The sequence below is a fragment of the Corvus hawaiiensis genome, chromosome 2 (genome assembly GCF_020740725.1).
Source record: "Corvus hawaiiensis isolate bCorHaw1 chromosome 2, bCorHaw1.pri.cur, whole genome shotgun sequence".
NCBI lineage: Eukaryota > Metazoa > Chordata > Aves > Passeriformes > Corvidae > Corvus > Corvus hawaiiensis.
This window is the reverse complement of record NC_063214.1, coordinates 5,749,810-5,776,222: the sequence shown is the minus strand read 5'-3', so window position 1 is coordinate 5,776,222 and position 26,413 is coordinate 5,749,810. Positions and strand designations below refer to the sequence as shown.

The 26,413-nt window shown below is 45.6% G+C and overlaps 1 protein-coding gene across 1 annotated transcript in view; it reads right to left on the bottom strand.

The window, feature by feature from the left end:
- Positions 1-22,878, bottom strand: part of GJA8 (gap junction protein alpha 8) — a 32,454-nt gene extending 9,576 nt beyond the window's left edge. Inside the window, exons 1-2 of the mRNA XM_048295520.1 lie at positions 17,977-22,878; positions 17,409-17,502 (exon numbers count right to left, since the gene is read on the bottom strand). The gene's annotated coding sequence lies outside the window, so the exon portion shown is untranslated. The remainder of the gene's footprint in view (positions 1-17,408; positions 17,503-17,976) is intronic.
- Positions 22,879-26,413: the final 3,535 nt, after the last annotated feature.

Genomic DNA, 26,413 nt, shown 5'->3' with positions numbered 1-26,413 from the left:
AATAAATCAATCTTGCTGCACAATTCCTGCCTGCTGGATCTTCTTCTCCTCCTCCTCCCTATAGCTGCGGGACACGGTGATATACCGTAGGAACCAGGCTAGCGGTAATAAGTGGTCATCACTGCCACCCTCAACCCCTCTCTGGGAAGCAGTAAGAGAGGGACTAAATGGTACCACCAGCATCCAGCACTGTTAGAGAGTGCATCACAGAAGGCAGGTGGTTCAGATGTTAAACTGCCCGTTCCTTTTCAGACCAAAACTGTCTTTGTGGAAAACTCAGCTCTAGCTGAATGTGCACATCCCTTTCTAGGCCTCTTCTCTCTAATATAATGAGCCAAACCCCAAATCTGGTATGTAACTACATGGCTGTAGTCCATCTCTAAATTACATCCAGCTACTGTCAGAGACCTTTGCCATTAACCTTCTATCTGCCTTTTGCAAACGCTATCTTAATATCAAACATGGTCTGACAAGTTGCAGAACAGCTTGCAATATGCAGCTGATGCAGAAATTACATTCCGGTCTGATTATTGGGTCTGTGTTAGCCTGATCATTTGAATGAAGGTTTCTTTGGTATCACACGGTCCAGAGCCTTTAGCATGGGGCACACCCAGTTTGCAGGACATTTCTGGTTTGTGGAAAACCACATATTCCCTTCCTCTGGAGGCCTTTTACAAAGGCACTGCTGAGCTCTGGGTCAGATTCCCCAGCTCACTAGGGCCTCCTCCCTCTGAAGAAAAGGGTCTAAATGAAGATGAAGCTGAGCAGTGAAGAATTCCTCTTGTACTGGGACTATGCAGGGAAGTGGTTGGTTGAGATGGGCATGAAGAGAAGGCAGAGCATGACAAGGGCAAAGAGACTTGATTCTCTTAGGCACCAGGGTAATGCTGGAAGTCAGAGCTACCTTTGTAGCATGAAAGCAGTGGCTGTGAAAGAAAGCAGCAAGACCATAAAAGCAAAGGTCGAGGAGACTGGACCTCACATGCAGCACGTGACAATCACTGAGTGTGCAAAAGAACTGCAGCACTGACAGTGCCAGACTGAGAAGGGCAAACACTTCCAACCTGTGTACCTGGCTCGGTATTTATGCTATCATTAGGCAACCTGTAGATGTGCTGAGTACTTTCACCCCCAAAAAACCAGTGCTAAAAATAGTAACAGCTAGTGGAAGTAACACTATTAACTCAGAGTGGCTTTTCCTTGCCTTTGGGACTTTTCTTGCCTTCAAAGAATCATGGGCATCCTCCTACACTTTTAAAATTCTGTTTTCTTTGGAAAGAAGTTTGCTTCAGTGCTGACTTCTCAACCTTTAGCTGCTTTGAGGCTGGTGACTGAGCTTCTGTCCCTGGCACCACTGAGTCTGTGAAGTCTCCACTGCAACTCAGCCTTTTGCTCAGAGACTACGAGGTCACTTGGGGAATGTGGGATTTTTCATTCCAAACGGATTTCCAACACAGACATGATGTCAGGACAAGGCAGGGCCACGCTATTGAACAGCTCTGTTCATGCATGATAGCAGATTGTGCAATTATATAGCGCACAACCCTGGATAACGATACCCCTCCCTCAAACAAAGTTATCTTCTCGGGATCTGCTTAGCTAGAAAGTGGCACACGCTTCCTGTTCTTCTGCTGAACACACAAACCTCTCTCTCACGGCTGAGGCTGAACGCTGGGCACATTCAGCCTCCCTACAAGAAGCTGGGACCTTCACCCAGCGCTCTCCTCTGCCAGACACTCGCCCAGCTCTCTGGTAACACGTGTCCTTGTCCATCCCAGAGCCAAAGTGATCTATCCTCTGATCACCAGGATCAGTCTCCCAGATTTTATCATCTCTCTGCCACCTACCGGTCTCAGAGATCATGTAAGTGTAGCCAGCCCTGGACAAACCTATAAGCAGACCTTACCACATCCCTCCAAGCCTGGCAAATATCACTGCATGCATTTTTAGGGCCAGGCTCTCTGATTTTTCCAGGACTCTCTCCAGGCATTGGTGGATATGAATTGCTGGGGAATATATTTTGCTAAGGAGCTGCAAACAAACCATAAAGAAAAGAGAGGGAGGAAGATATAAAGCATCGAAGAAGAGGGAGATTGGGGAAGTATGAAACAGGAGGGTTTGGGCAGGAACACAGAAGAGGTGAAGATAGGGCTGGGTTGTTCTGAGCTTCAAGTGGAGGATGAATACTTATGGGAAACATGTTTTTAATTTAAGGGATGGAACCAAACTAGACAATTAATAAAGATAAGCAGGGCAAAAGTGGAATGTCTTTCAATATCTGTTAAATGCAGTTCTTCTCTGAAAATTACTGTTCTAGGAGGACCTGGGGAATTACAGGCCAGTCAGCCTAACTGTGATACCTAGAGAGATACTGGAGCCAATTATGAAACAATCCATTTATAAGCAGCTAAAGGACAATAAGCTGATAAGAAGCAACGAGCAGGGAATTTTGAAGAACAAATTATGTCAAACCAAGATAATTTCCTTCTTTGACTAACAGGCCTGGTAGATGAGGAAGAAATGGTAGGTGTAAAATACCTTAACTTCAGTGAACATTTAGAAAATATCTAGATTGCAGGCTCCCAGGGCAGCAAGCAAAGTCACCATGCAGAGGGACACAGGTTGAAGTACCATAATCAAGGGTAATTATCAGGGCTTCACTTTTCCAGCTGGGAGAATCGCATTCCTGAAGTTCTGCCTCCAGGGCTGTTCAGTATTTCCTTGAGTGTCTTGGACAACAGACTAGAGGACAAAACTAAGAGGGTGACAGCTGGGCTGGGGGTCAGCAGTCCCTCCTGAAGGCAGGGGGCTGAAGTGATTGGAATTTGAGAGGAATGTGAGACACTGGAGAGCTGGGCTGCTTCTGCAGAGGTGACTGCACCGAGATACAGCTCAGGAAAGGTGGCTGCACAGACACCAAGTGTGCTGCTCCAAACGAAATTGCGACCAGTCGAGCAGAGAGAGCTGGGGTGGGACCCAATGTGTGTTTGTTAAGTGAGATCCCCACAGAAGAAGGCAAATCTCATTCTGAGGTGCTTTAATGTGGATTTTGTGTATAAGGCAACGGAAGCAATTATTTTGAGTGTTTACTTGATACTGCTGAGCTCCCAGCAGGAACAGTGTGTCCACTCCCAGGCACTACATTTTACAGGAGATGCAGACAAGTTGGAGAGAGTCCAAAAAAGAACAGCAAAATGAAAAGAGAGGTGAAAAAAACCATGACTTATAAGGAATGGATAAAATAACTGAGTTTGTTTTCTCTAGGAAAAGAACAACAGGAGGAGAGGCATGATAACAGTCTTCCAGCACATAAACATTTGTTACAATGGGTGGAGAGACTAAACAGTTGTCCCCTACATTCAGAAAAGTAGAAGAGGAAATAATCAGCTTAATTTGCAATAAAAATGATATAGCTCAACACTAGAAAAACACTTTGCAATGGTAAGAACAGCAAAGCACAGCAGCACACTGCTTGGGGAGGCTGTAGAATCACAGGAGGTTTTTATGAAGAGGTAAACAAACATCTGTTAAGGAAGATCTTACCACATAAGCGGAAAAACAAGCAGGGGGAAAGGAAGGCTTTCCGAGGTCTTTGGCTCTATGGTTTTGTGTAGGGCCAAAGACCTGGAGAAATCTCAGAGAAATATTTTCAGTTGAAAAAAAGAAAAAAAAAAAAAAAAAATCACATCTTGCCACCAGTTCTGAAAACCCAGCCTGGACACTGCGGGCTGTCCACACCACCCAGTGCAATGCTGGCCTGGGGGACACCAGCTCAGGCCTGCGAGCAGGTTGGCTATGTCAGCAAGGAATTCCACTCGAGCTCATTATCTCCTCTGGAGCACGGCTAATTAGCTGGGGCAGTGTGAAGCACGGTGGTGCTGTGCTGCTTCCCATGGCTCGGCCCAGGTATTCCACGCTGCCCTGCGAGGAGGGCTGTCCTCAGGGAACCTTCGGGGGAGTCATAAACGTGTTCTTTGCCTCCAGTGACAGCTCTGAACGTGCTGCAGATTTAGAGGTGTTTGCTCCCCATAACCCCATTTCAACCAATTTGCGCTCTTTTCTCGCCCAGCTCAGCGAGGACCTTTTCCAGAGGCGCTGATTTTATCCGAGGGCGGCAGAACGGAGGGCCACGCACCTTGTCCCAGGGAAAGTGCTGGAGCAGCATCAGCGGAGCAGCAGGAGGAGCAGCCTGGCTCCCGCAGCCCGGGCCGCTAGCGGGCGGTGTGTTGTCATCCATGCGCCGGCGGCGCCGCGGCACCGAGGGATGCTGTGGGTGACAAACAGCGCCAGGGACACGCCGTGCCTTCTCCTGGCTACCCCCGACCTTCCTCTTCACTCACTTCTTTCTTAAACTTCTTCTGCAGATACAAAACTAAGCACAGCAAACACGGGAAGTTGTGGCGATGCTGTAATACCTATTCTGAATACGGTTTTCTACAGTACTTTTACAATGGTTAAACTGACGTGAAGATCACTTTGATGCCTATAATTTTACCTACAGACTCAGTGTAAACTTTGGTGACAAAGCACCTTTTTTACTAGTAAAATCTCTATTTTCACCTCAACCTGCATCCTTTTCCCAGCAAATATTTCACAGGTATACCAGCTGACCTGCATGATTTTTCCTTTAATAATAACACGGTTTAAAAATAGAAACTTCACTAAAAGTATATCAGTAGTAAAAATTCACTAAAAGTACAAAGAACAAGTAAGGCAAAAAAGATGAATTCTCACGTGTCAAAGGTAGGTGTTGTGCTACTGCAGCAGAACCAGAGCCAGGAAGAGAAGAGTACTGCTTTAGACACATGATTTCATGGATCAGCATAATTTCACTTAAAACCTGACCAGACTACTTCTAGAAGCACAGACCTTTACAAGAGTGTGTGGGTTAGAAATTTTAAGTTCTTATGCCACTGCAGATGCTCTTTCTGAAGAGCAGCACTGGGACAAGGCCCAGAGCTTGTAGGCAAATTGTTAAACATGCATTACGGAGCCATCATATACAAAATGCCTTTCCTAGGTCCCCATATAACCTCCTCTTAGCTGTCCCTTTCTCTGCCTCCTGCCTAGAACTTACCCCCTGGTCACAGAGGTGGAGCACATCAGCCAGAGGACATCACTGAGAAGATGTAAAAATACAGGCATGCTGCATATTTAGGTGGTCCATGGACTCAAATTTGTCTCAGCATATATTTGAGGTTGTGGCACTTCCACCACTGCTGAGATCCTCAGGAGAGGAGCAGAGGAACTGCTATCAGGAGTTGTGAGGTATCAGGCCAGTCAGGGAACATGTTGCTTACAGCCAATCTGGGCTTTGTGAAGTGGATCCAGGGAAAGCAGTGACAAGTACCTGATAATACTTCTGGTAATAATTAATTGCTCCAGGCCTGCCAGTAAAAGAGGAGCTAATAATATCTCCCAGCCTCTTGAGGGGATCTCCATATGTTTGTGTTATCAAGACTTTTTGTACAATCTCTTAACATTCCCAGGCACAAGGAGCTGGAAGGGACAAAGCTTCTGAAAGATGGGAACAAGTCTGTATGTCTGGAAGCATCCTGTGTTACCTCACTGTCCATGGGGTTTTTTGCCTCCCAGTTTTTGATGGGGGCTCATTCTCTGCTCCTTTCTCACTTCTTCTGGGCTCTTCTCACACCACCAAGGCCTGCCTTGCTGAGTGGTAAGCTCAGGGCTCTCAGGAGTGTTGTCACCACCCACTCTCCACCTTTATCTCCCTGCCTTCATTTCCACACCGTGGAATGACACAGTGGAGGTGCACTCTGCACACAAGGTGCAAAGGTGGCCCAGGAGAGCTCACCAGCAGCACAGGGCAGGGATGGGGATGGCAAAGCAGGCCATTATCTGTTCCTCCCGTCCCAAGAGATGTGCATACCTGCTCTGCACTTTGGCTGACCTCAGCTTCCCATTTCCCACAGCAGAGCACGTTCCCAGCCTCTCTGGGGAGGACATCCGTGGGGATGGTTCCTGTTTCCCTGCCCTTTCAGTCTTCCTGAGCCTGATATGATTGTTTCTTTGGGCACAGTGTAAAAGATGCCAGCAAGGAACGGAAGCCTCTCATGCCTCAGCAATTTATTAAGAAGTAAGAGAGGTTACTGAACTTGGAAGCTGTTGAGCCAGTCATTCTCTTTTCCTGATCAAGAAGGCAGCCTGTCCATAGAAACATCTTTCATCCAGAGGTGTTCAGCATTCCCTGAGACAATTTGGCTTCAAACTAATAAACAGTCAGATGGAGGGAGTCAAGGATTATCTATGTAAAGACCTGCCAGAAAACATAGGTGGGAGAGCCAAAGGGCTTCTCCAGTTTGGAGAGAGGCCTGGAGAGTTTTTTCTTCATTATTTCCAGCAAACTTCAATCCCTTCCAGCCCTGTTATAGCTCAGTGAGTATTATATTCTTAAGAGGAATGTGGTTTAAAGCATATCAGGATCCTTTTAAAAGGAGCATTAAGACTCTTTGGGGGTGCCCAGTCCTGTGTGAAACCTGGCAGAATTTTCAGGAGCTACTTCCGTGGCAAACTTCTAAATCCTACCTTGGCTCAGCAACTGTTGAATACTCTCCCACAAGCCCTGAGATATGAGGCCCCATTCTTGTCTGATTGATAAACACCATCCCAGTGAATGCAGCTATTACCTCAGCAAAATACAGGCATGTTTTTTAATGGCCTGTGTCTCTCCAGTCCCCAAAGCTCTGAAGCAAGGACATGAGCCCTAATATTTCTGTTTGCCCCCTTGCTTTGGCCCAGGGGGCAGCAGGTTCAGTGGGTTTCCATTCCCCCTGAGCAGTGCTGAGTTTATGCAGCTGCAGCCCTGACTCTGCCTTTCAAAAGTGTGCCCTCCTTTACAGAAACACAATATAGAAGTCAAGTCCATTCCAGTACATCCTCTCTAGCTGCACACAATTGTGGCATTCCTTCCAAGTTTGTATTCATCAAGGTTGTGCCTGCCCAGGGGACTACAGCTGTAAGACATTGGAATAGATTCTGGGATGGTTTGTAAGACAACGTTAAAATCAATAGGCATAGCCCTAAGAAAGAGTGAGAGGACAGAAGTGGGGCAAAAATAAAAACACCTGCTAGCTTGTTTGTGACTTTGAATCACAGTTTCCTAGTTATCAGTATTCAACATTTGTGAGTTGGTGCTCCAGTAACTGGATTGATGATTAGGGTCCACAACGGATAACCAAGCAACACTGGAATATGGAAGCCCTGGTTACTCAAGCACTCACCAAAGAAAAATTAAACCTAAGTTATTGCTTAGCTCAACACATGCTGATGCTGCTGACTCAAAAACAGCCTTGGGGATTTTTAAATGTTCTTAACAGCTTCCTCATTTGGCAAACTTTAAATCCGAAATGAACAAAACCTGTCTTTCACCTTACCTGGATGGGCAAGGTGTTGGCAGAAATGAGAGGCTGGCAGCAGGTTCACTGATCCCCAGCCCACTGCACTCTTATATGAAAGCAGAAGGAGGTCCAAACTGGTAATGCAATGCTTTGAAAGATATGTTGCTTTTTAAAAAACCCCGTTTCCCAGCCCTGAGTAGAATTCTGGGCTAAATAAACAAAAAGAAAGTATTTAAATACAAAAATATAAATAATCACTAACAACTGCTTAAAAATCATTTGTGGGGCACCAAAAATACACAGCTCCCCAGTACAGAAAGTATAGTGCAACTGAAAAAACACAACCTGATTTAAAATTGAAATGAGGGGGCTTAAAGAGAGTAAAGTAAGTAAAACACATGTAACAAATAGCAAGAGAAGCTGAATATAGAAGACAGGAATTATAAAAAATATGATGGGGGTGAACCAGGAAAAAAAAGACTGACAGAGGTATTTTTTTAGAAGTTAAATTAAGAGCAGAATGAGTCCTATTCATAGTATTGATCTGTTATCATATGGAAAAGTTAGATTATTCAGTAACAATGCAGAGAACAAAAAAGAGATCAATAAATACTCCTACCCTACTGCTGAGAGAAAAGAAAGTAGTTGATGAAGTCTTCGGTAATGACATGTCTATTCTTGTAGTATCTCAGAGGAGTTAAATACCACCCACTAAAATCAGGCATTTTAAATCAGCAAGACTGGGTACCTTACACCGAAAATTTCTAACTTCCTTTAGTTTTGGGATTTTTTTCATAAGCTGCACACATAATTCCTCTGATTATGTTGATCTTCTGTATTTCTTGGTGCAATGGGTAAGACCTGGAGGAGAGGGAGAAACCCCATAGTCTGGCATTTTGTAAAGACTATGTAGAAGGGCATAATTATTTTATTATTATCTCATTATTGCTCACAGGTAACTACAGACTTGTGATAGGATCTCAGACCTGAACTAAATAATGAAGTGGCTAAAAAAGAACACGAGGAATAAAAGGAGGGAAATATAACTAGGAGCAACCAACATGGATTTATAGAAAATTCACCCCCATTGAACTGTGTTCCTCCTTTTCTCTGAGGAAATTGCACATACCATTGTTAAACAGAACAAAGCTGGTACAATATACTTGAGATCCTGGAAGGCAGTTTCCCTTCCATCATGTGGCACTATGATTAAAGAACTTGCTTGGCATAAAAATAAGATAGGAGTCATTAAACAGACTATAAATGACTTATCAGACTTCCAAAACACAACTGAGAAGGCTAGAAGTGATTGGGGTTTTTTATAGTATGTTTATACCGAGATCCTGGAGGGCGTTTGGCATCAGGATATTTTTAGTCAATAAGCTGGAATAAAACAGCAAATATTTTACAAAAGTCACCAAGTTCTGGGGAGGGGTGAATCCTGAAAAAGGGAACTGCTGATCTAGAGCACTCCTGATGGCTCAGAGGATTGGACAACCACAGCCTGGGTTTGCTTTAGCACAGGGAAGGGAAGGGAAGGTCAGTTCCTGCACTGCTGCAGGGAGACCAGCAGCAGCTCTGCTGTGGAGAACTTTGTCCCAGGAAGCAGTGACTTCCTGCAGGGCTCTGAGCCCAGGGTAGCTGAGGAGCTGCATATGAACTCCCACTCCACATCTTAGGGGTGACATATAGAGGCAAGGTGGATACACCTCAGTCCTGCCTGGTTTATCCTCCAACTTTCATGAAAGCCCTCTGCTGTTAAAAGCTCCCATTATGTGTTCTCCATGACCCCAATTCATCAAATTAGAAAAAGAGTGCTTGTTTCTGGTTCAGCTTACCTTAATGACGACCTGCTGGCTTGAATGAAGGTGAGAAGGGACCCCCCAGAAGTGCCTTCTTACCTTGTACTGATCGCATGAGATAGCGCATCTACACATGGGCTGCTGGTATGTAATTTAAAGGGCTCAAATCTGCTCATCTCCAGTCCACCTCCCAAAAATAATTTATGATTTGTGAGGTAGCCCAGAAAGCAGTGTCACAAGTGGTGAGGTGCTGCATCATCCTGAGGATTCTTACCCAGCAGGAGGGTGCCAGCAGCCTCCTGTTTGGTACCGCACCGTTTCAACTCCACTGGAGCACCAGCACCAGTCCTGGAGAGCTGCTGAAGAACCTACAAAGACTTCTGAACAACCACCCGCCGATCATGCACTTGAAGGAGATCCCCAAAAGTACAGAGACTCCTGCAAATTCTCTTAGGGCTATTTGGTGCTTACACGGTCATGCCTATCAAAAGCCACGTGACTGTCCTACAAGTGGATTTTAATTTAGCTGGAGACAGACACTTGCATGAACAGGTCTCCCTGATGCCAAAGACCAGTCACTGATGAATCTCAGATGTCAAAGGCTGGAACCACCTCATTATTGTGCAAACTAGTCCAGTGCTGTTGCACTGTTTGAATGTCAAAGCATGGAAAACACGGATGTCTTAGAAACATCTGTCCTGGGTAAACCAAAGTCTGCCAAAGAATTAAGGAAAGGTTCTTTGATTAAGGAAAGGATGCCTGAGCTTGTCTGGGCAGAAAGGTCTTATTCATGGAACAACAGAACAAAATAAACAATGTAGGGTTTCTCCTAGTGCAGGGAAGAGGGCAGGCTCAGGCTGAGACTTCTAGAGGTAGCATTTAATCTACAACACATCCCTGAGAGAGAAGATAGAGCTTCTATAGATTGCCATGAAAGGAGATCTGTGAAACTGCCAAGAGATCCTGATGATCCAGGCCCAACGCTCCCTTTTAGGCAAGGTATTTAACAGTGACAAAAGTCAAGATGGTTATAGGCAGACCTGGCATCCCTGACCCATGGAAACCACTGCCATAGGCTGGGCCTGAGCCCTGAAGGACTGCATTTATTTATCCAATGGGTTTCAACAGCTGTGTGTTTGCTACAGAGAGGGGAATGGGCTTTTTGGGAACGATTTCCATCCCGGCAGCAAAGTCCCCATGCAGCAGGGACCGAATGTTCTTAATGACTCATTAACTCAGCTGTTTTGCACAGCAATAAACCCTAGATAAGGAAATAGCCAAGAGCAGCCCAGATTACCAGAGGGGGGTAGAGTAGAACTCCCTGCTTCAGGTCCTGACAAAACCTTTCACTTTTACTCCTCACAACCAGATCTCCTCCTTGGTGGCATAGGTCACCCACAGGCAGACTCAGTTCTGGTACCACTGGAAACAAAACCACGGAATGGGGCCGTGGCGTATTTCTGGCAAGAGCCATCAAGGCCAAAAGCTGTAAGGACTGGAGAAAGTCTCCTGGGGCCCCCTGTGTGAGCACAGCCATCCTGGCCATGTGCTGGCTTGCAGTGATAACATTGTGTGCCGAGGTTGGCACACAGTCCAGGTGAAGTCACAAGAGGAAAAGCTTCCCACCCCGCACAGCCTCGGCAGTCACATCCACAGATCCTCACACGCCCCACCCAGCCAGCCCTGCTGCCCACAGGGACATGCTGCCCTGCCTGGCTTCCCTCTGCTGCCCTGGGGTAGGGCTGGCTCACAAGTGGCCATTGTGTTTCCTAGGAAGTTGTGTTACTGTTACAGCAAGGACCTGGCCATGCTGGCTGCGTGCAAAGGCTCAGAGCCTCTGCTGGCACCTCTTGATGCTCTCCCAACCTCCACCTGCATTAGCACCCATCCTTCTCCTGGTCTCAGACCTCATTTCTAATGGTACACTGCACCTCTGATCCTGCCACGGGCACAGACTTGGCCTCTGACGAAGTTTAAGTCTGCGGAGAATAAGGTAAGAAATGAAGCAAAACCCTGGCATCATGGGAATACAGCTTTTCCACAAAAAAAAAACCCAAACTATAAGATGTTCACTGAGGTAGCAGAAGGAAAAACTCATTCTAGTTTGGCTCAGAAATACAAGATAGTAACTGTTCACGGTTTAAGTTTGAAATGGATGACAGAGCCATAGATGATGGTATGTAAAAGGAATGCCTTGATTTGGCCAGAGGAGAATTAAAGCCACATTGATAGATGACAATTAGTACCTCATCACTGACCACCTCAGTGGACACCAATGAGCCTCATTTACTTTGGAATATCACTTCAACATAATCCAATAAAAAGGTGAACCAAACACTGGTGTTTGCACAGGGCAGGGTGAAAAGGAGCAATGCCTGGGCTGAGAGGGGGTGCCTTTTGCTCTTGCCCTGAGGTCCCAGTGCTCGACCCCAGAGCTGCCAACAGCTGTGAGCCAACATCTGACTAATGCCAGAAAGAAGTGGCATGGTCATCCAGACCCACATCTTCATAAACTTGCGTCAGAAAACTTGGCAGAAATCCTTCACATCTCTACAAGGGTCCACTTTCTGACAAGAATCCAGGCACAACTTAAAAGTGTCCTGGGAAGGATCCTCCAAAAGCCTGAGTTTTTCTGGTGGTTAATTACAGGTGATGTTAAAAAATAGTGCTTTTCCTTATATCATTTTTTGGGGTCTTTTTAATTCAGTCTCATATTCCTGTTTTTGGATCTTAGTGCCCCTCAGTCTGCTAGACTATAGAGCGTTTGTTCTCCTTGTAAGTATATCTAAACACTGAAAAAAGTTAGCTTTCAGCTTTCCCTTTTCCCTCTCACTCTTCAACCTCTTTTACTGGAAGGCAAACTTCCAGTTCCTTAACACCCTCAGGCATTGTCCCTGAAACCTCTTCCATCCAGGAATCACGGACAAAAGCACTAAACAGAGTACATGGGAAGTGACCGCGTTAGTGCTAAATGGCACACACACACTCAACCCTTCCTAGAACAATTCAGTTTATTTACTGAAATCTACATGAGTTCCCCCAGCTACAGCATCCTCCTGGAATTCTGTAGTCAGCCAGTGAGCAGCCCCCACTCCTTCCTGAGACAAACTTGCCAACTGATAAATGCAGCCTGTATTCCTTATTCTTTCACATGACTTAACAGCAGCTAATGTTATGCTTGGCCCCATCTTTCTGAATCATCCAGACTATTGCAGTAATGGTTTTTTTTGGTTTGTGGTTGGGGCTTTTTGTTTTGCAGATCTCTGATTTTTGAGTCATTCCTACTGATCAGTTACTATCTTGCTGTCTTGCTCAATAGTATTCAGCCACAAATGACCAACTTTCCAATGTTTACTCCTCCTTATAACTACACATCTCCACCCATGTGGAGGACTGATGGGTTTCCCGTAAAGTCCTAACATCTGCATTGCCAAAAAACAGCAACAACAAACCTCTCTAGAAGCACTGTAGCAGCACCATCTCTTCCTGGCTCAGCCCACCTCATGTAATTTGATTGTAAGAGCTTTAAGTAAAGTCAACATTTAGTAAGTGTCTCTGTAGAGCCTAGCACAAACAGGCCCCTAATGAAGAAAGTCTTTCCCTCTCTGGCTGGGACAAAAACAAGCTTAAGCACACTCTCAGCTCCATCCTGTGTCAGAAAAGCCAGTCTCAATGCACACTGAAATACAGGATTTCCACAACACTGGGCACCAGGAAGATGCATGGCCTGCAATAAGGGAAGTGAGACAGGAGGTTAGGCAGTCACAGTTTTCTTTATATTGTTGTAAACTCAAACCTCTTCTCACATCATCTTTTCAGTTGTTAAATACACAAATATGGGATTGCATTCCCATGCCTGGTTGCCTCAGGGGCAGTATACAAATTATAAATAAGCAAATATATGGATTCCTTGATTTCCAAGGGATTTTTTAAGATCGACTGCTTAACCCCTAACTACACCAACACTGGCTGGCTAATGAATAAGGTGAGGCAACACCCTTGGCTGGTAAGATTCACAAAGAAAAAAGGAATTTCATCCCAGCGAGGAAAAGGGCTCATGGATCTGGCGTTTTACAATGCAGATTTCCCATCTGGGATACAGTCACGTAGTCTGTGCTTACAGGAATATCTGAACTTTCACATTTTACTGTACTAAAAGGTATGAAATCCAATGGCTTTGCTCAGTGTAAACAAAGGGTCCAGGTGAAACAGGTCCTACCAGGACAGGCACTTTCCCCACACTGTCATAGCTGATGAATGTGAGAACAACCTACCTCCTAGAAGATTTTAGTTTAGCTATAAGGGACACTTCTGTTCCTGCATCACCCAAGTGGTTTGCATTTTAGTAACCTTCACTTCAGTCTCCTGAGTAGGACCAGGCAAAACAGAGCAATATCTTACAAATAATCCCAAAGCACCAACGCCCTGCATACTCTGCACCCCAAGGAATGGCTGTGGCCTGTGGTGACAGACCCATGGAGATTTTTAATGCAAAGAGCCTACATGCCAAGAACAGCTTCAGAGACTTAAGCTGCAGTACCACTGTCTTCCAGCTAGCAAGAGGGGTGAGGATAAACACAGCATCCACGACTGCTGCATGTGGCACTTGCCCTGTGATCCACAAAGTAAAATACCAAATGCATTCCCTTGCTCATATCAACCTTCACATTACTTTGGGGAATTCAGGCTTACTCAGAAATCCGATACAGCGGAGCCAGACCACACTAGAGCCACAGCACCTCCCCCCAGATGAATCCAGGATAGTTATATAGGTGATAAATTCTACTCTCATTGAGAGAGCAGCAGGGCTTAGGGACCCATCATTTGTGTACTTGCCCCCACAGAGGCCCTTAGCCTAGCTAGCTGAAAAAATACAGTGTTTATGGAGTGTATTTAACAGCTGAGCCACTTCTCCATTGTACAAAACAATGCTAATAGTTCTCCCACCTTTGCCTAATTATTTTCTTCCTCTTTCCTGCTTTCTTTTTGTTTTGATTCCTTCCCCTGTCTCTGTCTGCTTCAGCTTGATGGGACTCGATTTCTTCTTTGCCCCATGACTCTGCGTTCAATACCATCTTCTCGGACGTTCTACACCAGTAGCACTGGGCACCTCTGTCCCCCTGAACTGATGGGCTTCATACTCCCCACAAAGGCATATCCCAGTAGTATTAGACGTGTTCAGAACAGCAGACAACTCCTGATTACTGTTAGATCCTTATTGTTTCATACAGGAAGAGCCTGTTTACAGCCTGGAGCTTGCAAGGAATTTGAAATGCCTTCTCCTTCCACTTGGAGGGCAAGCAGCTGAAGAGAGCAGGAATCCTGCCTCCCCTCACAAATATCTTGGCATTCCAGATATCAGCCTTACCTTTAGATCCTACAGCCCAGCAAATGTGCTATCATATATCCCAGTGTTTACCCAGCCTATGCAATCTGATAGGCCACCTATACTGAAGGGGGTGATTAACATCTAAGAAGGGATGGGAGGTGACCTTCCACACAGCCATGATATATTTTTGGAAGGGCAAGGCAAAGTCAGAAGGTCTTACTAAACTCTTTGATCATTTAAGCTTCTGGTTACCAAATAACCACCAGTATCTTTTCCATAAATGCATTTATTCTTGGCTGCACAAATTCCCATCCCCATTTCTGCAACATTAGTGTCTACTCCTAAGCTACATCTTTCCTCACAGCTACCCCATCATCCCCCAGCAGCTCCAATAACCCATTCCCCAGATGCTGTCCTTTTCCTGGCTGAAAGCATACCATGCATCATGCTTGCTGCACCCTTCTCTCACCTTCTACAACATCCCAATCACTCGACATGAGCAGCCAGTAGGACACACTTTGAGAACTGCCACTTCTAAGACCTCCACACAAAAAGCAAGAGAATCTACTTAATTCATGGATTTCTCATAGCTTCTCTCATTCCCCTGACAGTTGTACAGCTGTTACACTCACATCTGCTGCTGCTAACTAGACTCGTTTTTAGCAAAGCACAGCAGGAGCTAAAGAAACCTAATTCTGGTAACATTATAATACCAGAAGTACTCCCACACTTTCATTAACTTCATGCTCTGCTTTTTATTTTCTCTATTTCCCTTTTTCTTCTCCCCCTCCCTTTTTTGCTGGCATGGTGAACTGTTTCACCAGGTCAGCAGCAAACAGGAGCAGCTCAGCTGATAGCTCACATCCCTTCACTGCTACACAAAGACTGGAGGTGGTTAGCACTAGGTGCCTCAGAAGAGCACCAGAAAATACCAGCACCCTTAGGGGATGCCACATCAGATATCCATGGAAAAACAGTGGCTGAGGGTATGACTTCATAAGGACATGGATATCTCACACCGATCTGTAGCACGTGTATCCATCTGAAAATGGGACTCTCCACCTCGCTGTCTTTCCTGGTCTATGTACAAAATGCAGTGGGGTTTTCATAAAGCACTCCAGAAAAAAAAGTCAGGCTGGTGGTGGTGATGTGGCCCAGTAGGTCACTAATTAGGACATTTCACTAGAACATGGGGAAAAAAGAAGAAAAAAATGAAGTTCAACGCTTTCTCCATTTGACCTCACGTGTCTTGGACAGAAGGCTCTACCCTTCAGGTTGGAGCACATTCTGAATGAAATTCACTCAGATCTGACAAGGAAGCTGTTTAAAATTTCAGAGAAAATCCTGTATGAGATCTAGCCCAGACAGAGGGAGAGGCAGAGGGATCCCAGTGGACTGAAGCAAGAACTAGATACCATCCTCAGGCTGTTACAAAATACAGACTTTAAGGATATTATTGACAGAGACTAGAGACTTCGAGGGCAAGGTGGCACCAGCAGCATTGGAAATCTAAGTACTGCTCTCTCAAAGGACTAGCAGTAGGTGCCAGGTGGCACACAAAGACCTTAGTATTCCCTTTGCTAACTCCTAGGTGGGCAGACAATCAGTATTCATGTCAAGGGGAATTACTTATTCACTGTTTTCAAGGTGTTGTGGTCTCAATCCTGCCTAGTATGAGCAGAGTCCACAAAAAATTCAAAAAGACCAACAGTGTTGAAGTTCACTATAATAAATTTTGAAAGCTTGGAAAAGAGGCATAAAGGAGCTTTTCAAACAGCCAGTGTAGACAAAAAGTCAGGTTTCAGAGGAAAAAAATGGTGAGATTTTATGGGTTCATATGCAAGACAGAGCTTAGAAACAGTAAAAGGTGTGGGAATCTGAATGTCACTGTCAGGGAGAAGAGCAAAAGTTCTGGGGGTGATGAAGCATGGTGGTCTTGGGAAAAGGCCCAGGTTTCCCACACAGAGTTCCAGATGTTGGCGGGGGATGATAGAAGACTGGAGAAATGGTGAGACACTGAAACAAGGAGACATTAGTACAAGATGTTGGGCAGAAACAGAAGAAGGCAGAAGAGAAGAATAGTTCAAAAGCACGGAAAAGATCAAAGTTGGTGGGAGAAAAAATAAGAGACTCCTAAAGGTGACTGGGGCAACACTAGATCTTCCTGTGAGAAAAGCTTTGGGACTATGATTTGGAAAATAAACTTTGAGGTATCTCAGCAAGTATTGGAGAACAAGAACTTGGCAAAGTTCCCATGAATACAGGGAATATGGAAAGGAGCTTCTTCCATTCTGCTAGTCTGCAGCATGTGGAAGTGGTTACAGGGATGATTCCAAGAGTAGTGCTATATAAGAGACCTGGGATAATAGCATTCAATGAATAACATAGCACAGAGTAGAGCTGTAGCCAAAGAAGAAAAAAAATATGCTGGGAGCTGCTTAAGCCTATTTTCTGAATAGGATGTAACAGTAGAACAGCAAGTCAAATTGAAACCTTTCATTGATTTCACTGCAAGTTTCTGTTGTTAATGATAATTCCTTCCTCTAAAGGAAAGTTTGTTTCACTTTTAATCATTTAGAATATTTGGACCAGTAAAGGTGAAGTCAAAACTTCAGTCATGAAAAAAAGTGAAGGACTCTGACCCCAGCTTCTGTGGTAAAAACTTTAGAAATTTTTCTCCAGCAAGGAACTCTGACATCATGAATTTTTCTCTCCAATTCAAGAAGAAGGACACTAACTTTAAGGCCCTTTTAAAATAAATTGAAAAAAATAAAATAAAGGAAAAGAAAAATAAAGCATTCTTAAACATCTAAATTTCACACTCAGAGGAAAATTCTTCTTTCCAGCCAGCCAGGTTTCATTGTTCTCCTGCAGTGGCAAGATACTGTACACCAGTTACAGGTTTCAGAAATTACATACCTGATCAGTAGATGCTCAGGGTTTTATACTCAGGGCCCCTTAGTTCAAACCCATCAAGAGAACTCTCCCATGTGTATTCCTGCAAGTTGCTCACCTGTAAAAAAAAAAAATTAATTAAAACTACCTTTAAAAGTTGCTGCGGGCCCAAAGATAGGCCTACCCCAGAGGTAAGGTAGCAATAACATTTTGGAAAATAATACCCTTTTTTAGTGATAATTAAAGTTTCTACCAGAACTACTTAGGTGCTTAATGCCCCGAGAGAAAAATGTTATTACTGGGAAAGAAGGAAAAAAAAAGACTAAAAAAACAAACAAACAAACAAAAAAAAAAACCCTGGGCATTCTTTCCCTACTCTATTGTTTATAGCTCTGAGAGCTAACACCCTGCAATCACTTCACATGGCTTACGCTTCCAGCTCTGCTGGGTATGGGAAAGTCACAGCGAGCCCAACTTCTGCAAACCCAAATTCTAACCTAAGATTCACGTGCTGCCGTGCCAGTCCCCTCGGATACACCTTGGAGGTCATCCCGCCCTCGCCTTGTCCCAGGTTAGGATGTTCCTTTGTTACCTTGCTCTGCCCTGGAGCCCCGGGCTGGTCGCTGGCAGTTCAGGCTCCCATGCTCTGCAAGGTTTCTGCAGGGCTGCTCAGCAGATCGCCCCGGCCATGGCATTTTATCAGCGCCGCGCGAGGTGAGCGCAGACGCGATAAGGAAGCGCTAAAAGTCAACGAGGTGCCACTGACAAGGACTGAAGCCGGGCTCACGCTTCCCCACGGGCCTCGTGTGTGGTGACACTGAGCAGCCCAGGCTCCTTCTCACCAGCTGCTGCCTTGGAAGGAGGCACCTTTCACCCTCTCCTCTCGGTACACAGCCTCCTGTCCATCCATCCATCCATCTCATCTCCACTGGAAGCTGTCACAGCACCAGCCCTGCAGGGAACAAATTTTTTCTTACAAAACGCCCACAGGTTCCTTAGTGAGCATTTAAGAGATTTTTCATTGCTCAAACACGCTGATGGACCTGTACCCTGGTTGCTTCATGCCTGCCCACCATTCCCTCCCCGAGAGGGAAGATCTGCTGCCTGGAGTGACTTGCTTTCCCAGGCAAGCACTCACACATGCCTGGAGCAGAGCCCCCAGCAGCATGCCTGGCATACACCCCACAGAGATTAGCCCCCTGCTTAGGCAAGCCCCAAGGCCTGGGAAACCTGATGTGACTAACAGCTTGATTAGGACTTAAGTCTTTTTCCACCAGATTTTCAGGGGAAGGTGAAGAAGAGCATAAGAAATTTATTTCTGTTGTGCAGCCCCTGAGCTGAGTCCCACACAAGAAGAGGAGGCTTAACCGTATCACAGGGCAATAAATGTTGTTAGAGCAAAAACATCCTGCATCCATCCTTGCCATGATGACCATTAACTCCATATGGCAACAGCAGAGACAGCCTAACTGGCCACAGACTGATCAGAGTGTTTCAAAACAACCTGAAATTTGGGAATTTGGACCCACACATGTACCAAGGATGCCCCCACTGCCTGGGCTACCACAGCTGAGGCCCAGTAGCTCAAGCAACACTGCTCTAGAGAGCAACCAACTCACCACAGCACTGCCACCAGGCTCTGACCCACAGCAAACACCCACAACCTCTGCAATGAGCTAAAGGACTCCCTTATATTACCATGAACCAGGTGTGCTTGGCTTAGCTGCTCCCTTTCCCAGCTGGTGCCAATGAAGCCCTGATGAGCAGCCTCAGCACACACACCCAGGTCTGAAATGTTCAGTTCACCTCCAGGGAGTCCCCACCTGAGCAAGGCTGAGCTGCACTGAGTGTTTAACCAGCCCAACTGTGTGATCCTCTGGCACCCTGAATTTACATTCATAGAGAGAAGAGAGAGTCACTTTTTCTTGGTGTGTGCTTGCTGGAAAAAACCTCCTGAGATACCCATGCTTTCTGTTTCCTAGTTTTCATAAAGACACCATGGGCAAAAAGAGCCTCTCCCTACTCCCTGAGATCCAATACAAAAACACATCTCACCAATGCACCTCACAGGCAGCAGCAGCACAGGCAGATCCCCCTGCTCACTCTGGGGACAGCAGGCACGTAGGGTTTAGGGGTGAGAGCTTGGTGCTGGGCCAGACCAGCCCTCCCCATGCCATACCATGCTTGTGTTGGCAAGCACCACTTCCCGTGCTGTGAAAAACACATCCAAGGCTCACAGGAGACTTAAACACTCAGGGATATCACTAAAGGGAGATGTTTCTTTCCCAGAAGAAACACATTTCCTATATGGGAACTCTGTCACACACTTACATGTGGATGCTGACCTGTTTATATTTGCACAGGGGAAGAGGCTGTGACTGTATCTGTAATGTGAATTGCTGTAAGGATATCTGTAAGCAACAATCAGGGACTACATGCAGGAAAGGCCTTGCTCAAATATCTTGTAGATGCTATTTCAGCTTAATTTGAAATTATTTCTCCATTGTCTGTAATTTCTACTTCTCCCTCCACCCACACCCCTCTCTCTGGCTCCTGACAGGCATCCTTAGCTCCTGATTCCTCTGTGCCATCAGTCTTCAGGCATTTTAGGCGAGACCCTAGCAAGCTCCTCACGGACCCCATGGATAGTGACTGAAGGTCTGCTCCCAGCCCCAGACAGGAGCAGCAAGTTCACCAGTCTGGCAGGCTTCCCCCAGCATTTTCACAAGCACTTGCTTACCTTGTTTGAGCTTCAGAGAGTTCAGTTTGGGGTGAAGGGTAGGTCAGCTCTTATCTCATATCTACACGCGCAAATGTAACCCTTACCAGTTCCCTTTGCAGCTCTAACAGTTCCTGCCCAGCGGCACAGCCAGGACCACGCTCTCCCCCTCTGCTGAGGCCTTTCAGCAGGAAGCAAGCAGGGCCAAAGAGCCACAAAGATGTCCTAGGGACCCCCCAGCCCTGAGGAAAACCCTGAAGGTCTCTGAGCTTTCTCCTCTGCAGCCTTTGGTGCAGGTGAAGGAGCAGAGCCACAGTTCCCCCTGTCCCAGTCCAGGCTGGCGAGAGGAGCCCTGGGGTGATGCTCTGGGATGACAGGAGCAGGATGAAACCCCCAAAGAGGATCCTGAAAATCCCTGAGAGATTCAGCGATTTCAAAAAGCTTCGCCGGCCCCCTTCTCCTTCTGGAAAAAGTTTTTAGTGCAGCTGAGGTGGGTTCAAGAGTTTGAGCCACTGGATCTTGCAGTTTGTTTAAGCAAAGATCACTTCTGTCAACTTTCCAAATGTCTGTTCACACACAGACTGTCTTAGCATCCTGACAGGGCTCCAAACATTCATCTATGGAGAAATTTTCTGGAAACCTGTGCCTGCATCTCTGTCTTGTCTTCTGACCAGTTTAAGACCAATCTCATAAATATGAGCCCACATGGAAATGTGGGTGTGAAAGCGTGCATTCTCTAAAGCCTTGCAGATGTGTGTGATTTAGGGTGCCCTGCTCAGACCACAGCCACCTTGTGCTGACCATAGCACAATCACACTCAGCTCCAAGTCCAAACTAGCAAATCGTATCCATATCCCTCACTGCTGGAGGCCACCACCGGACAAAGACAGCAAAACTGAGTGGGGGTGGTGTGGGAAGGAACGGTGGAGCAGGCAGAGACACTTGGTCCCATGTGTTTTCTTTCCTTAAAGATAAAAATTTGCCCTAGTCAAATGAGAAATCAGGAACAATGTAGGAATTTTAAAGAAGCCCGAGCTGCCACCTGACTCAGCGTCTAGGCAGGATATCGATTAGCGAGGCCATTCTTTACTCCTCTGCTATTGTTCAAGACCGGCCTCCCTCATGACAGCAACAGGCGTGGGAACACAGCAGCTTTGGTGTTAAAAAGTGCTTTTATCACTGAGCTGAGGAGAGGGGTCTCTGGGAACCAGAGATGGTTGTGTCTGATAGCCAAGGGAATGCATTCAAACCAAGAACCTTATTCTGGGATCTCTGAGGTCCTGAGGCACACCAACACCATGCGGCACATCCCCCATCCACCATTTCCACCGAACTGTATCCAGGTTCTGGTGAGTTCAGAGAGGTGCAGGAAGAAAACACCTCTGCCTGCTAAAAATTCTCAGCTTTCTCCTTGAGCTCCAGGAGCTGCCATGATGGCTGTTCCTACCAGACCTTGTTTTTAAACAAGCCAGGCTGGGTTCTGTAACTCATGTGGCACAGCACAGAGAACAGGCCCCCCACCAATGTCCTTATCCCTCCTCCTGAGCAGGTTTTTTGCCAGTTGTTTGCAGGTTTGTTTTGCAGGATGGGCTCCAGCCTGCACTAGCTACCACAATGATGTCAGTAGGTGAGGGCGTCTCCTCCTTGCTCAATAGACCAAAGGACTGTAGGGTGTTACACATCACTGCCACTTCAATTACCCGGGTGCCTGCAGCCGACCAACAAGCCAACACAAGTCCCTACCAAGTGAACTGACAGACACTGACACAGCTTCCTGGTAGCTCCAGGCAGGAATAAAGAAAATCTTCAGTTTCTTGGTAATTCTCAGTGCATTAAAAAGCAACACGCTTCAGTACGTGGACACTTCTGATTTGGCTGAACAGAGGACAAACAGTGACCAAGAACCTGGTTTTCAGCCAGCCAAAATATTTCTGGCCATCCATGGAGCCGTACAGTTGGCTCCTGATTTTATATTCTTTGTAGGTTTGTTCTTCATTTGCAAAAAAATCTCATCTGTAAGCACCTCATATATACACATGGTGGTCTTTATTTTCACCTACCCTGAAGATAAAATTAAAAAATGAAAGTCCTTCAGGTGCTGACTGGACAAACATCAATATATGAATTCACTTCAAAGACACCCCAAATGAAAGAGCAGAGTGCACTAGGGAGTGGATCTCCAGACACAGCACGTGTTCTCTGTAGACACCAGATATTTATTCCAGCATCTAGAAATGCTCTGTAGCATTGATTCCTGTGTCTGTGTAAGAATGCACAGTTTGGTAATAGTGTGACTGCACTAACTTTTTTCTGCAGGCTTTCACGCTCCACTTTCATTCTTTCCACGAATTTTTCACCTTCCCAAAGTTGAAAAGCAGTCAAGAATCAGCCAAGATTCTCCTCCTCCAATCTGTGATGAGTGGACAACCAAGCTAAACTTAGATGCTTAATAGCTGTTGGCTTCCCTTCTACAAAAAGCAACGTTAGTGCACAAATACTGTTTTTCAAAGATGATGGACGTGTTGTCTCAGGACTGACTGCCTCCCTGCCAGCTTGTACTCAGTGCCTGGCACAGAGAAAGCCACGCACAGACTGGGAATTCTGAGGCTCCGAGCTTGGCTCACTGTGCCCATGGAGACACCACAGACACAAAAGGCTGGAGCCATTTGGCTCTGCAAAAATCAACCCTACTGACCTGCACGTAAGTCCAGAGCTACACCAAGTAGCTACTGCATCAGCTCATCAGTTTAGCAAAGGTGTTGATTATGTCCTTATCCACTTACTTGGGCAGCCAGAAGTTGAGGAATCCATCACCTTATCCACTACCAAAAAAGCAGTCCAATAAATGCAGCAGGTTGCAATTTAGGGGATTTAATTTTCCCTTTCTCCCTGAGCTCAGTGGTGTGGTCATACTTTCATTGTTTACTTTGTGACCTTCCTCTTCCAAACCCAGTGTTCTCTCAGACAGTGAAGGACCATCTAAAACTCACAAACTAATAGGACCAAGGCACAGGTTCCAGTCTGATCCCACTATCATCAGTACTGTTGAACAGTCAGCATGCTCCCTGACAATTTATTCACAGGCCAGTGATGCTCTCCCAGGATGATTCAGGATGGATAACAGTTCCCACAAGACAGCATGGACAAAAGCACCCTGCTTGGGGTCTGAGGGAGGAAGGGAGGCAGAGGAGAGCCAAATGGACATGAGCTGTGCCATGTCATTTGTTCTCAAGATGAGCAAAGCAGTCTCTCATCAATATTAAGACATCGCCTTTCACCTCCAGCAACAAGCCCCATGTCTGGGAAATCTGGCCTCTCTTGTCATGGAGCTGCTCACAGGAATGCTTCCTAAAACCTTTTCTGAGAGGAGTTAAGGTCACCCAGTGGCCTGGAGTACTTGAAGATCATTACACTTCCTCTGCCAGTGCAGCAGCTCATATTCCTCCAGGAGTTTCAGCTGCTACCACACTGCTTCAACTCCTGACCATTTTAGATTACTCCATCACAGGAGTCCAGGCTACAGCCCCCACAGGACTCGTGCCATGGTGTCTCAGAGCAGGAGAGATGGCTCTTCAGGACAGCCTCAGAAATCCCCTGGCACATGAAAAGAAAGATGTCAATCTATGAGGCACTTCAATAATTGTTCCCTAAATGGAACAGGAACTCGGAGGCAAGAATAGTCTCTGTGAAACTTGGGGACAAAGCATCCTCTGCCAAAGGAGTCTCAATCACAGAACAATGTTCCAGGGAAAGCAAACAAATCAGAATGCCTGTATCCATTTTTCAGGACTCCTTCTTACTGAGAAAAGCCGGCCATGAAAAAAAGTGGATACACTTACTCCTAACCAGGAAAACCCAAGCAACCAAAACAAAAAAAAGCCACTCTGACAGATCTGCACCTAGAAAAGTAAATAAAATGTGTGTTAAAACATAGAAGAAACCTTCTCAATGAGCAATTTAACCCCCCAAATTAGGAATGTTATTGATGCCATGGGACATACATGCCCATGTATAACATCACTTACCAGATACATACACAGGTAGGTAGATATATTTGTACTAGTGATGATTTTGGTCATGTTCTTGTCTCTTTTCAGGGTCACTACCATATATTTTAAACAGCATCTGTGCTACAATATGCTTCGGGATATGTTCCTTTATTATTTTTTTCTGTGTTAGACTGGCAAACTACTTCATTAATTTCCTTCTTTTTACTTATTCGTGATCTGTAACAAAGCTTCCTTCTCAAACCAAGGCCACTTGGCCCCCTTAACAGCCTGATATAAGGATTTTTTGAAAAATAACATAAATAATTTCTCAGTTTACTACTTTTCTTGCAATGCTGAATAAATTCTGTACATTGATAAGATTTACCTGTATAGAAGATGCTGCATTGACCTCGACCTGCTGCAGACCATCTGCTCCCAATAATTTATAATCACAGCAAAATTCAGGTGGGAAGGGACATCAAGAGACTTGAACTTCTTGCTATTTCATTTTATCAGCTGAGACCAGCCTTCCTTTTTGACACCAGTTCTTCCAGCAGTCCATCTTTATTACCAGACAGACTAGGAGTCTAACCTGGATGGTGGCAAAGCTGAGGAGGGGTACAGCTCAGAGGACAAACTGTTTTCAGACAGAGCTGCTTGGAGGCTGCTCTGTGTAATACAAGAAGCCTCAAACAGGTCCAGAACTCTGACAGCTTTAAGATGACTTGAGGTACAGAAGTGATGGGTCTTCTCTGCTGTGTCTCCATTCTCCTTCACTGCACCTCACAACCCAGTCCAGAATGAATTTCTGTGTATCACCCACACTGACTATGTCACCATAGTCACCAGAGTTCTGCTCCAACAACTGGAAATGCTGCAGGGCATTTCTGACCATCACCGGCTGGGTTCAGCCACTTGGACAGGAGGTAAGAGCAGAAGGCTAAAGGAAGCAGAAGGCCCAGAAATTTCCATCTTTGGAGCACTCCGACCATTGCCAAGGCCAGATAATATTAATGTTGGCATCACATTAAGTTTCTTCATCTCCATCTTCTTTTTTTTCATATCTGAACCATCTCACAGCTTTGTTGTGCTTGGAAACAAAATGTGAGCTCCCATGCAGGTCAGCACAGAGCAGATTGCCTGCACAAAGCAGGCCAGATACCAGTCCACAGATCACCACTCAGCTCTGCATGGATTCCTCTAAGCCTCGTCTATTTGCTCACACAGCTGCGGGCTTCTAGTTCACATCACTTTGGTAGCTGAAAGATAATTTTGTGCCATTCCTGTGATGGAGTTTTCACATGGGTCCACTTTTCAGGGTGGAGAATAATTCTTTTTAACTATATGAAGTGGTTTATCAAAATATCTTTTTTAATGCAAGAGTGATCAGAGTTCTGAGAGGAGAAAGAAATGGAAAGGATTGGTCAGGTGGAAGGTAAAGTTGTGTGACCTGGATTAGAAAGAATTTGACTGGAAGACTGGCTTGGTTTTGTTCAGACCTACCAGATAGAAATGGGAGAAGAACTTCTCTCAAAAGTATTTGGGATAGGGCTGTAGGGAGTGCTAGAGAAAGCATCTCATGGGGCCAGCACAGACAGCCACAAGAGCTCCAGGAGAAACATTTAAGTCAGGTTTAGATTCACCCTAGATTGTGGTACATCGAGAGTTCTCCAGCTCTTAGGAATCTGATGGCATTAAGGCATCAGCAGCTACTCTCAAGGCAGCATTTCTCATGTTTTCCAAACAATTTGGGAACTGCAAATCGTTGCAGATTTCTCAGCTCAATAATTGTGGTGTTGCCTCAGCATTTTTCTATCAGGATACTTCAAAGCCCTTTAGATTCTCTCCCCAAATGCAGCCATCCATCCTCCTCCAAGAAATCCCAGACCTTAGTGATTATTACCAATAAAGTTATTGATGTTGGAAATGCTGATACAGGAAGATGAGGCTATTTAGGAACGTTTCACCAGATGCTGGTCGAGCGATACCTGCATCATTTCATGCAGCACATCGCAAAACCTCTTCCTTCCCTGCTGTGTTAAATTGTTACTTTCCCTGAGGGACAAACATGGTTCTTCACAAATCTGGCCTGAGAGGAAAGTGGGGGAAGAGTGTGGGAATAGCGGACAACATCAAGGATTCCCATTTCCCTATTCTCTGCTTCTTGTGAGCAATCTTGTGTGGCTTTTAACCACTGCCACTCGTTTTCTGAAGCACTCTTTCAGTGGCCACATCCTGTGCTGTCTCTGGTTTGGTGACAACACTCCTAAATACTGAGAGCGTTGTCAGAAAAATCAGTCTTGGGCTCCTCTTGGGCTGAA